Below are 13,888 nucleotides of genomic sequence, written 5' to 3' on the forward strand. Positions count from 1 at the left end.
ATTTTGGGGATGATCACAGGAAATCATGGCAGAGAAATCGGATGGGAAGGAGCTGATAAAGAGCACAGTATCAAGCGACTCCTGTATGCAACCAGGGCTCACTGTCTCTGGGCTTTCAGAAACCATGTGGTACACACCCCAAAGATGTCCTACCTGTGGGGTGAGGAAGTGGGTTATTTATCTACCCACTCCCAGGCCTTGTTGGTTGAGAGCTTTAACTTGTCTCCATCAGCCAGAGCAAAGCAGCAAGGAGCCCTTGGCTGAAGGTGAATGCCTAGAGGGCACAGAAGGGGGTGGGAGTTAGGAGGGGAGTGGTCACAATAGTGTCTTCTACCCAATTCTGACCTAGCACCTTCACAGAGTAGAGACTCAGTAAATACATGTTCCGTAAATATTATTCTGAACCAGAGAGGAGTGTGTGCGCGTGTGTGTATGGGGGAGGGGCGTGCAACAGGATTAAAAAAATGAAATATTGTACATGTTCGTGTTGACATTTCTGCACACATCTCACTCCCTGTCTGACTGTGGACTTGGAGTCAGTGGCTCTATCTGCTGCATCATTATGTTCCCTAAACACCTAGCCCAATGCCTTGGTTCTGGTAAAATTTCACCTTAGGTTGGAGGTCCTCAGATGACGACCTTGAGAAAAAGATTCGAGTGAAACCAGTTTATTTGGAAGGTGATCCCAGGAATCACCAGAAAGGAAGTAAAGACATGAGACAAGGAAGGGGAGACAGCCAGTGAACAGTGTATCATCAGCAAGGTCCACTGTGGACAGCTGAAGCCTAAGCCATTGAGGAACTCTGGGAGACAGTATCAAGGATGCCTCCGAGTTGCCCAAACTGAGAAGCAAGGATGCTGGAGTACTTACTCACCAACTCCTATCCATCATGGGTCAGCATGGCTAGGCAGCTCCTGGCGTTTCCAGCCCAAACCCCAGAGAAAGCCCTGGGGAAGAAGGTTGCTGGTATTTGAAATCAGAGGCTGTTGTTATGCACAGGAATGGCAGAGGGGATGTGAACAAGGCAACAACAGTGTTGGTCCAAAACTCATAAATATTTCTTTAATGAATGCATGAATGTAAGGACCTTTGAACACAGATGTAGCGTTTAAAAGTTTAAAAACAGAATGCAGATCCTTCTACTCTAAAGCCAGCACATTTCTAGAGCAGAGGACCTATGATATCCCAGACAATTTAAATTCTGAAGTATTGTTACTCAAAATCAGAGTAATGTTGTTATACACGTAAAGAAAAATCACTCCTTCAACATATGCAACATATGCAGATTGATCAGTGTAATACACCACATTAATAAAACAAAGGATAAAAATCATATGACCTTATCAATAAATGCAGAAAAAGCATTTGATAAGATGCAATGTCCATTTATGATTAAAACACTCAATAAAATGGGTATAGAAGGGAAGTACCTCAACATAATAAAGGTCACATATGGCAAACCCTATCAGCTAATATCATATCAATGGTGAAAAATTGAAAGCTTTTCCTCTAAAATCAGGAACAAGACAAGGATGCCCACTCTCACCACTCTTATTCAACATAGTTCTGGGAGTCCTAGCCAGAGCAATAGGGCAAGAGAAAGAAATAAAAGGCATCCAAATTGGGATTGAAGAAGTAAAAGTGTCACTTTTTGCAGATGACATGATTCTGAATATAGAAAACCTCAAAGACTCCACCAAAAGCAATTAGAAACCATAAACAAATACAGTAAAGTTGCAGGATACAAAATCAATATACAAAATCCACTGCTTGCCTGTATATGAATAGTAAAATTTCAGAAAAATAAATGGAAAAAAATCCTTTTGCAATTGCAGCCCAAAGAATAAAATACCTAGGAATAAACTTACAAAGGATGTGAAGGACCTACTAAAAACTACAAAGCATTATTAAAACAGATTGAAAAAGATACAATGAAATGGAAAGATATTCTGAGTTCATGGATTGGAAAAATCAACATAGTTAAAGTGGCCATATTACTCAAACCATTATACAGATTTAATGCAATCTCCACTAAAATCCCAATGTCATTTTTTAAAGAAATAGAATAAAAGAAAATCAGATTTGTATAGAACCACAAAAGATCCCTGATAGCCAAAGCAATCCTGAGAAAAAAGAATGAGGCCAAAGGTATCACACTACCTGACTTCAAATGATACTACAGAGCTACGATAATCAAAACAGCATGGTATTGGCAGAAAAACAGACACACAGACCAATGGAACAGAATTGAGAGCCCAGAAATAAAACCACATGTATATGGGCAAATAATTTTTGACAAAGGAGCCAAAAGCACACACAATGGAGAAAAGAAATCCTCCTCAATAAATGGTGCTGGGAAAATTGGAAAGCCACATGCAAAAGAATAAAACTACATTACAGTTTGTCCTCATGTACAAAAATTAACTCAATAGATTTAGGATCAAAGACCTAAATATAAGATCTGAAACAATAAATTAAGAAAAATTAATAAGGTAATAAACTTAAGAACCTTGGTCATAAAGAACATTTTACGAATTTGGCCCCAAAGGCAAGGGAAGTAAAGGCAAAAATAAATGAATGGGACTATATCAAACTACAAGGCTTCTGCACAGCAAAAGAAACTGACAAGAAAACAAAAAGGCAACCGACAGAATGGGAGATGATATTTGCAAACAACAGCTCCAAGGGGCGTTTATATTCAAAATGTATAAAGAGCTGATATAGCCTGGCCAGGCGTGGCTCAGCAGATGAGCGTCAACCGAGGATCCAGAAGATCGCGGTTCGATTCCTGGTCAGGGCACATGCCCATGTTGCAGGCTTGATCCCCAGTCAGGGGTGTGCAAGAGACAACTGATCAATGACTCATCACTGATGTTTCTATCTCTCTCTCTCTCCCTCTCCCTTCCTCTCTCTGAAATCAATAAAGATATATTATAAAATAAACAAATAAAATAAAGAACTCATATAACTCAACACCGACCAAACAAACAATCCAATTAAAAAATGGGTAAAGGACCTGAACAGACACTTCTCCCAAGACATACAAATGGCCAATAGATATATGAAAAGATGCTCAACTTCACTAGATATTAGGGAAATGCAAATCAAAACTACAATGAGAAACCACCTCACACCTGTGAGAATGGTAATTATCAACAAGACGGGTGACAAATATTGGCGAGGTTGTGGAGAAAAAGGAAACTTCATTAACTGCTGGCAGGAATTTAAACTGGTACGGCAACTATGGAAAACAGTATGGAGGTTCCTCAAAAAATTAAGAATAGAGTTATCACATGACCCAGCAATCCCTCGTCTGGTTATCTAGCCAGAAAACTCAAAAATATTTATTCACAAGGATATATGCACCCTATGTTCATTGCAGCATTATTCAAGGCGGCCAAGACATAGAGACAACCAAAATGTCCTTCGATAGAGGATTGGATAAAGAAGATGTGGTACATATATACTATGGAATACAACTCAGCCATAAGAAAAGATGAAATACTGCCATTTGCAACAACATGGATGGACCTTGAGAATATGCTAAGTGAAATAGGTAGTCAGGAAAAGCTAAGAACCATATGATTTCACTCATATGAGATACAAAACTAAAACTCATAGACACAGACAAGAGTATGGTGGTTACCAGAGGGAAGAGATGGGGGTAGTAGAGGGTAAAGGGGGCCAAATATATGGTGATGGAAGATTATTTGACTTTGGGTGGTGGGCACACGATGCAGTATACAAATCATGTATCATAGAAATGTACACTTGAAACCTATATGATCTTATTAACCAATGCCACCCCAATAAATTTAATTTAAAAAAAAGTTGGTCCAACAAAACTTTTTTAAAAATTTCTATAGATAAGTTGTAATAATTGGCAAAAGAAAAATAAAACTTACACAAAAAAGAGAGATGGTAAGAGTGAACCCAAATTACCAATTTTTATGGTTGCTAAGGGTAGCAAAAAATAACCTGGTTAAGAATGGTTTGCTGTGTGGATGATACTGGAAACTGAGCTTAGCTATAGGAGCTTTTGCAAAAATGAGGATTGATCCAATGGCTGGATATGAATCTCCAAAGAAAACAAGATGGGGAAACTAGATGAATGAGGGTTGCCTGGCACTTTCCTGTTTCTAAAGTGCTTTGCAAATGATCCTTACTAGAACCATGAGAGGGGGGAGTTATCATTACCCTCAGTTTACAGGTAAGGCAACTGACATTCAGAAAAGTGCAGTAGCTTGTTCAAGACTTCACACTTGTAAATGACAAAGTTAAATAAGCCTTGGAGACTCCAAAAATGGCATCTTTCCATGATTCATCTCTCTGCTTTTCCATGGAAAAGCCAATGGGGAAACGAGCAAGTGTAACAGATCCTATGACTTATTGAAATGTTTCTCCTTTCCACTGACCTTCCAGGACTCCATGGGGTCTCCCCTTCAGTTTACTCCTTGGAAAACAGTGAGCATTTGGTAAACTATCAAAAATGTTTTAATTGAACTGTAGACACTGTCCAGTTGTGCTGCCTAGCTATGTTGTCCTGGGAATTCTGGAATTATAGCTCTCTTTCTCAGATGGGAAATATCAGTCATGAGAAACACTTCATGGCCCTGAGGTCAGCCTGGCATGGCTAGATGCCTCACACTGATTGCTTTCCCCCATCTCTACTTGTCTATAAGCTAACTGAACATAGGGTCTTATTTTTCTTGAGACAAAATCCAAGGGCCATTGAGTTAGAAGGCACATGGGGCTTCATTCATTTTTTGTCCCTGAGCGGAAAGTATCCTTAACTAACCTAGATAGTCAGACATCTTCACTCTTCTCTAAGATTACCAGTGATGAAGAACTCAGGACTAGAACTTTCCCTGCAATTTCTGGTTTATTTACTTTATCCATAAATATTTATGGAGCACTGATGCATGCTAGGGCCTATACTAGGTGCCAAGAATTCAAAAGAAAACAAGAAAAATAGGACCCTATGTTCAGTGAGCTTATAGCCAAGTAGAGATGGGGGCAAGCAATCAATAATTCATTAGACTAATGTTCAGCTTGTGGTAAATGCTCCCAAGTAAAGAGTGAAATGGTATACAGATACTATGAAAGACCTATTTTTCTCTTTGTCTTTCCAATCCATCCTGCTCACTTTTAGCAAACCTAACATTCTAAAACCATTATTTCCATCTTGTCTTGCCTCCCCTTCAGGAGCCTAAAATGATTCCCGTCACATCAAACCTTCATCTCTCCACCTGGCTTTTGTGGAATCCCATAGCCTGGTTCCACCCCCTACAATTTCCACCTATTCCCATCTATGCCCACTTGGTACCTCTGCCCAAAGCACACTTTCCCCAACTGTGAACCATCTTCTCCCACTCCATCTCTCAAGGGCTGCCTTTGGTCACTCATTCTGGAATCGAGCGTTAGGTTTGCCAGGCACCCTCTTGTTGGTGGGGGGCACAAAGTTGGACTGAACTTGCTCCTTCTTTGCCCTTGAAGAACCCACAAAAAAACCGCTTCCTCCACAAAGTCTCTGAATACATTTTCTCCCCATGACCTCATTCATTGAGAGGCTGCTGCAGGACAACTGGGCACCAGAGTTTGTTGGTAGATTCTGTGTACAAGAATTATAGCTCTTCAATAATGATAAAAATTTATAAAAGGCCTGAGTCTTGTGTTTTTCTCTGAATTCCCTGTGATTTCCAGTTCTGCAATGAGCTGCTTTTAGCTTCGGGAAATCCTTTCTTACGTCTGTCTTAAATCACACCTACCTCACTGTGTACTCTGTTAAGTGTTCATGGAGTGTGTGCTAGTAAGTGCCTGGCACTTAAAAATCATTATTCTATCCCGTCTCCTGGGTTCTTCCCTCCAGACTTAAAAACAGCAGCTCCCTAAAGCTTTCTTCCATGTCTTTTCCTCAACCACGTAATCATCGTGTGGCTCTTCTCAAACTCTGTTAATCAGCTTTAAAGATTATTAGTGAGAATTTTGAAGAGAGTCTTTAAACCAGAAGCAAAAAAGAAAGAATAATAAAATCCAGAAGGGCCTGGTAGGGCAATTAAGTCCAGTTTTTTGCCTTTGGCCTGGCAGGCCCTTCGACCAACTAATAGATCAAGCAGACTGTCTCGGCTCACAAAACACTCCAATCTCCTATCTGAATGTGTGCTGCAGAAAGTTCCTATTTAGAGAGATGAGAACTTATTTGGTAGCCCCATTTGACACTCTTCAGATTGCTGTTGGTCACTGTGGTCAAGAAAACCCAGGCCTGGGCAGAATTCAGTTAGCCAGTTTAATTTAGGCAACTTCCATTCCTTCTTACAGTGTCATTTCATTGTGAGTTTACAGACTTACAGAGTTCTAGATGCTATCTGAGGGTGTGTGTGTGTGTGTGTGTGTGTGTGTGTGTGTGTACGTGCTTGTGTGTACATGTGCGAGAGAGAGAGAGAGAGAGAGATAAACTAGACTAACTCAGACTAAAGTTTTACTGACTTACCGTGCAATGCTCCTCAAACATTTTCACCCAAATGCCTGTAACGGCAGGAGAGAGTGAAGGTGGATGCTGAGGATGGAGGTCTCTGGCCTCTAAACCATTTGTACCAGGAAGGCGTTCAGTTTAAATTAAGGTCCATGGGATTTTTTGCATTATTTTCCAAAATACATCCACAAAGGCAGATTTTCTAAAAATGGAAACCATTTCACTGTTATTTTTATGACATGAGAGCGACGTATATGAATATATAATGAAGATAATACAACACAAAGTATCAAGAAAAATGTAGAAAATCACCTGAAGTCCCAAACACCCCAGGTGACATTTTCCACTCTTTCCTTTCTACACGATTTTCTATGAATAAATACGCGTTGTTTGCTTTAATAGAAAATGAAGTGTTACATTACATACCACTGTGAAAAAGATTCTGGCTATTTAAATGGTGGTGTCAAGTCCAGGCACTGGGGACGGCCCACCTGTTTTCCAGTTTGAAAAGCAGGGCCTCAGCTGTGACCGCCTCCAGGAGTCATGCACGTTTCAAAAGAGGAAGGAAGAGAGAGGGCAAAAGAACTTTCTGGAAATGTACCGGTGGGCACTTCAGGGAGAGACAGAGGTGCATTCCCGCCCCTGCTCGAGTCTCTGAGCAGTGCCACCCGGCCCTCGGCCCCGGGCAGCGCCGGGCCCTGGGTGTGGAGGTGCTCGGGCCTCGCAGGCCGTGGAGGCCTTGGCCGTGTGCTGGGTTTTCCCCGAATGACCCACCTACAACCTGGATTAATCCTCCCTGCAGAGAGGCCTCGCTCTCCTTCAGCAGCGCCCTGAACACGCCAGTTCCTAAAGAAGTGTTTTCTTTCTTTCAGGCAGGAAAATTAATGAGCTCCATCCTTGGCATGGATTCGAAAATTCCACTGTGGCGCTGGCAGGGCTTCTTCCGAGGCAGGAGCACTTGAAAGAAACCCCGCGTGGAGAGCCACGGGGAACAAAGGTGAGGCTGGCTGGCCCCATTCCGCCCCAGCAGTCGGGAAAGGAGGGGGGAAAGAGCAGGAGCAGGGCCCCTGGCTGGAAGAGGGGTGTGCAGTCGGAGGGGGTGCTTGCCCAGCCCTTCTCAGAGCCCCCATCTCTGTGGGCAGCACAAGGCTCCCCTTGTTCCCCGGGTCCTGGCCACACGGCGCTGGCTTGGAGCCTCACCCAGCACAGCGTCCGGGGCAAACATTTGGACCCGTGGCTGCCAGGCACGTCTCGGGCAGGGTCCTTCGGCCACTGGGGTGCCTTCCCGCTCTCGGCAGAGGTGGGGACCAGCGGTGTTTGCCTCATAGTCTCTTGTTTTTGGAAAACAGTTGGCAGACTGAACTGGATAAATAGTGTGTCACCTAGTTATCAATAAGTATTTGTTCATTCATTCAATAAATGATTTTTGAGCACCTCGTATGCTCCAGGGGCTGGAGATGGAGCAGCGAGCAAAACAGACATCTACTTTCTATACAAAACAAAGTGATTTCAGATACTAATAATAATAATACAGGGTCGGTGAGGTAGAAAATGATAGTGGGGAGGAAGCTATTGTAGGGTGTTTAGGTAAAGCCTCAAGTGACACTGGAATCGAAATCTGAGCCATCTGAAGGGACTAGCTGAGGGAAGAGGTAGGCACAATGGTCTTCTAAGCAGAGGTAATAACATGTGCAAAGGCCCTGAGGCAGGAATGTGCTTGACAGTTTTTAGGAACCTGAGTGAAAGATGGTGAGGAAAGGGTGAGGAAAGGCAGGGACCTACTTTATTATGAGAAACATCACAACTAACATTGTAAAATGTGTCCTAGTTTGCAGAAGGCTATGAACATTCTTGTACAATTGTGGATATGTTTTCATTTCTCTTAGGTAAGTGCCTGGAAGTGGAATTGCTGGGTCATAGAGGGTAGATCTGTATCTTTCACTTTATAGAAAATACCAAACAATTTCCCGAAGTGGTGGTACCATTTCATGGTGTCTGGGAGTTCAGTTTACTCCACAGCCTCACCAGCACCCAGGATTGCTGCTCTTCTTGGTCTTGTCCATTCCTGTGAGTGTGTGGTGGTTTTAACTTGTATTTTCCTGATCATTAATGATGCTGAGCATTTTTCACAGGCAAATGTTTTCGTAGTTGTAATTATTTATATTCTCTGTTTTTTAAATTTACCTTTAATCTTAACATTCTTCTCTGTTACCCTGTAGTCTTCATGACCATTAAATCATTAACAGCTCTTAATAGTCCAACAAGGAGATTCTCTACAATGTATTTAATCATTTCTCTATTAGACATTTAAATTATTTCCAATTTCCTACAATTCTAAATAATGCTGAAATTAACACATGAGTGCACAGATTTCTAGTTATTTAGAAATATCATTTCTATGTATATTTATATATATGTTCTATATAAAACAATATTTTTTGGTTTTTCCTTTAAATTAATCACAAAAGTAAAATGATTGGGTCAAAGGCATTTTTGTGGCTTTGGGTGTGTAAAATATGAGGTGGACATTGAGACTGCTATCTTTGAAGACATATAAGCCTTTTAAACCTCTTAGCTCTGTCCTGAGCTCTGTCAGAATTGGGCCCATTCATGATGTGATTCTTTTGTTTAGACACAGAGCTAATAGCTGTTTTGTAGCCAATTATTTTTTGAGCCCTGGGTAATGCTGAAAAGGTTAATACTGTTATTGACTCAGTGCTCTACTGCAAGAGGCTTCACTCTCCTTCTAAGCAAGTTGAAATGTGAGGAAAGAAGAACTTTGGAGTGCTTTGCTCCCTAAGATGACCTGTGAAATTGCCCAGCCAAGCAGCGACTGGGTCCATTCAGGGGCAGTTCCGGAACTTCTGTGCATGAAGGGTCTGATTAAAGGGGGGTGGGATCTTGATGTAAGGAGTATTTTGATGCCATGTGCAGTGTTGTCATTTGGACTGTATGTTTGTGTGGAGGGACTCTGGGAGGACTGCTGATGATAACGGAAAGGAATACATGGGAGGAGTTGCGGGGACTGTGGCCCATTTGAACACAATGGAGGAGTTGGATTAACTACAGGTGTGAGGCTGGGCACAGCCATGACTGGGGCTGGGCACCTAGGAAATCATATTAATCCGATCAGGCCAGCAGAGACCCCCATCAACCCTTCTCCAAGCATCCACCAGCCCCTGGACCTAACAGAGTCATATTTTATATGGTGCCAGGTCCACCTGCATATTTTTATCTCAGGAGGAATTGTCCGGAAAGGTGAAAAGCAGGAGGAATTTGCATAGCAATCAGTGCCCTGCCAGGTACCACATACTGGCCTTCCTGTGTGGAAGAAAAGGTCTGTGGGCCAGGTTGCCAGGCCCTTTCTCCCTGCTTGCCTCCACCTGAGAGTACAGGCTGAGCTCCCGCATTTCCCCAAAGCACCCTTGATGACACTCTAAAGGGCAACCAGCAGAACACCTTCATCTGCCCAGAGACCTGAAACTATCAGCAGTTCCTAGAAATTCCTAATCATGCGAAGTTACGTTATTTGTCTTACCCCCTCTAAATGTGAACTTAAGGACAGAAACCACTCCTTATTCATGATGTCTTAGTTTGGATTCCCCCAAAAGCAGACCCTGAAACCAGGACTCAAGTTGCAAGTCACTGACTTAGGGGGCCATCTCAGAAAACTCGGGGCAGCAAGGAAGTGAGCCAGGAGAGGGAGGGCAGCAAGGTAGGCTGCGTTATCAAGCCAGTTACCACTGTGGGCAGCTGAGACTCGGTCTTGTGGGGACCTCTGGGAGATGGTACTGGGCACGCCTCTACATTACCACACTGAGCGGGAGGGAGCTGGTATTTATCTACCAACCGCTAACAGTCATCAGTTGAGGATGTTCATGGGGAGACTTTAATTCCTGGCCTTGCATCTGTACCACCTGCAGGTAGGTGGGCTCCAGCAGCTGGAGGCAGTCCCCAAGCAAAGAGACACACACAGGTCGTGGCAGCAGGAAGTCAGGCTACTTTTGTGCCCTGAAGTGATAAAGCCAAGAGGCTGTGGGCAGGACACACACATCAGCTGTGCCTTCCCAACATGGCTCAGCATTGGCAGTGAGCAGATCTTCAATGAAGCAGGTTGGTGGAACCCAGAGGCCTCAGCTCCTGTTTGCTCTCCGGCAACCCCAGAATACTGCTGTCAGCCGGCACTGCTATTGTAGAATCAAACCCAGGAGCCCAGCACCCCTTACGTTTTCAAGCACTGTTGCTCAAAGTGTGCTCCCTGGACTAGTGGCAGCATCACTTGGGAACTTGTTAGAAATGCACACTCTTGGGACCTACCCCAGACCTCCTGAATCAGGAACTCTGGGGGTGAGGCCCAGGAATCTGTATTTTAATAAGCCTTTCAGGTGATTTAAACAAACCTAACATTTGAAAACCACTATTTTAGACTTCAAATTTTAGACTCCAAGGCAAGCTCACTTGCCCCTTTGGTAAGAATGCTTCTCGCTCCCAACCTGAAGCACCGGAGGAGAAAGGGGGTGGAGCTTCTAGAAACCTTTTAGACGTTGGCCCTTTTTGTGAGTTTTTCTTTAGGGAGGGGGCTTATTAAATATAAGTTGTGCCTAATTACCAATGACCGCCAATGGAAAAGACAAGCATACTATAGAAGATAACCTGAAAGATATCTGTGTTGGATTTGACTAAAGAGACAGACAGAGAGTGGGGGAGATTTATATTCCTGTTTGTTTTCCTTTATTCCTTTGGTTGCCCTCTGAACACACCAGGTGGGCAATAGGGGAAAAGTCAGAGGTCTGCCCTAGACTTTTAAATCAAACATAGAAAGTGTGCAAAGGGCCCGGCCGGGCGTGGCTCAGCGGTTGAACGTTGACCTGGGATCCGGGCGATCAGGGTCCGATTCCTGGTCGGGGCACATGCCCAGGTTGCAGGCTTGACCAATGGCTCTCTCATCATTGATGTTTCTCTCTCTCTCTTTCCCTCTCCTTTCCTCTCTCTGAAATTAATGAAGATATATTAAAAAAAAAAAAAAAAAGAAAGTGTGCAAAGGGAATGGTGAAAGGTTAGGATTACCCCCTTCGGTCTATTTGTGTGGGAAAACTAGGCGTGGTGTAACTGCATTGACCCAGGCTAGGCAGGGGTAAGAACTTGTGGCATTGGGGTGGTTTCTCCCAGGCTGACTGATCTCTTCCAGGACAGGCACCTCTCATTTTCTCCAGCTGTGCCAGCCCAGAACAGTACCCAGATGTGCTAATTTGTTCAGGAGGAGCTCTCAGTCCCCTGACACCAGCAGTGACAGCAGGTCTTGTGGGAGCCACCCCAGTGGTATGACATCACAATGTAGTCCATTCAGGATCTTGGGACTGACTTGCCCCTGGGCCCAGGATATAAGCTTACCTTCATAGGGCTGGCTTGCACTTACAGGGCCACAGCAACTGAGACAAGCTGACCTGTGCGCTGACCTACCAGGCACTCTTGGTGAGTATTCAGACTTCCTGAGACCCATGCAAAGAAATACAGCCGATGGCAGGCTGGCCCAGTGCTTTACTGGCTGCAGAAAGTGATATTCTAATCACCTCCAATACCCAGTTTACCACCTGCTCCAGCTCCCTGGACAAAGGTCAACTGCGTGTTTGATAGAGGCTCAGGGCAGAGAGGCCAGGCTCTCAGGTGGGAAATCCACTGGAGCATCTCTCCAAGTGTCAGCCGAGGTCACAGGCAGTCGTTGAGCCAATGAAGCTCCTCAGAGCAGTGTGGGTGGACACAGCTTCCCAGTGGGACAAGGCAGGCTGCAACCACCTCCCCTCCAAAAACGTGCATGGTGGCCCCTCCTCTCTGACACTTCGCCTTTTCTCTTTGGCTGTTTTTTGGGGGTTTTAAAAATATATCTTTATTGATTTCAGAGAGAGGAAGGGAGAGGGAGAGAGAGAAACATCAATGATGAGAGAGTCATTGATTGGCTGCCTCCTGCATACCCCCTACAGGGGATCGAGCCTGAAACCTGGGCATGTGCCCTGACCGGGAATCGAACCCTGATCTCCTGGATCCTAGGTCGATGCTCAACCGCTGAGCCACGCAGGGCCTGGCTCTTTGGCTGTTTTAAATCCAACTCCCCATGCCCCCAGGTTTATCAAATCTCTTCCTTCCCTTTAGGGACAGTGAAAGAGATTTGAGACCATGCTGGGAAGTGGGCAGATGGATTAGAACACCAGTAGAGTAGGCAGAATGGAAACTGGTGGGAGCATGGGAGCAGGGCTCCCATGAAAGCTGTCTCTCTGACAGGACGCTGGCTATTCCCAGCTGGGCCACCAGCAGTTGGTTGAGGGTGGTCTGAGGGCCACAGGCCTCTGCAGCCAACTGTGGGGACCGGGGCACCAGGAGGCAGAGCCAGCCTCCCCCACTGTGACGCACTCCACAGCCTATATGTCCCTCAGCTTCATGCATCCAGACGGGCCATTCACTGCCTGTGAGAACCAAGAGGTCTGCGCAGCTGCGGCACCTCCCACACAGGCGGTTTCTCAGGGGACCCAAGATTTTGAGCAGCTCCTGCCTTTACCTGAGTGTCTAAGGCAGAAAGCGAGGTGAGTGGGGGGGGGAGTTTTCTACCCTGAGGCTGCGCCTTCCTCCTTGGTCTTACTGTGATGGTGGACACAGTCCTCTGCTTCACGCAGAGTCTGCCAAGCCTGCCAAGAACACGTTAGGCCCAGCCCAGGCCCCACCAAAACGAAAGAGCTGACGAGGGGAACAGAGCTAGAGGGCCCGTGGTCCTCCGCCCGACCAGTTCTCCTTTGGAGAGCAGGGAGGGAACAAACACTTATTAAGCACCTACTGTGTGTCAAACCCACTACCTATGTTATTGCTCTTAATTCCTATCACCGGGAAGGGGAAGTAGGTATGCTCGTGCTCGCTGATAGATGCAGAAACTAAGAACTGTGCTCTGTGATGGTGCCACATTGTAAGAGGGACATTAACCTAGAATTTATATGCACTCCACATAGAGAAGTGTCCCTAACATTAGAGCTCTCTGAAAATAGAAGGGGAACAAGAGTGTGCCTGTGAAAGGGTCCAGGCAAAGTAGGTGCCTTCCATCAGTAAGGCTGGGACAGGATCCTTGTGATCAGTTGGGAGCTGGACCAAAAGATCTTTAAAGGTTGTGCCAAATCTCAGATTGTAGGATGTGGGTCTTGATACCTTGCAAATCCTCCAAGTTGAAACCCAGGTAGGTCAGGACTTCCAGGGTGGCTGTGAGCTTCGTTAGGAAGGGAAAGCAGGAAGGAACTGTAGAGATTAGCTCCATGGACCTGCTGGGCCGCAGGTAGGAACCAGGAAGCCAGGCTGGTTAAGGGGGTGGTCCAATTCGCAGAATGGATATTTGTTGAATAAAGGAAGGAGTGACAGCCCAGGATTGGAACCAGCGTGAA

The 13,888-nt window shown here is 44.8% G+C and overlaps 1 protein-coding gene across 1 annotated transcript in view; it reads left to right on the forward strand.

Annotated features, from left to right (window-relative positions):
- The window catches only part of BANF2 (BANF family member 2), a 44,080-nt gene that overhangs the window by 1,331 nt on the left and 28,861 nt on the right, over nucleotides 1-13,888 (forward strand). The window contains exon 2 of the mRNA XM_016212030.2: nucleotides 7,346-7,470. The gene's annotated coding sequence lies outside the window, so the exon portion shown is untranslated. The remainder of the gene's footprint in view (nucleotides 1-7,345; nucleotides 7,471-13,888) is intronic.

This window comes from Miniopterus natalensis, chromosome 7 (genome assembly GCF_054644295.1).
Source record: "Miniopterus natalensis isolate mMinNat1 chromosome 7, mMinNat1.hap1, whole genome shotgun sequence".
NCBI lineage: Eukaryota > Metazoa > Chordata > Mammalia > Chiroptera > Miniopteridae > Miniopterus > Miniopterus natalensis.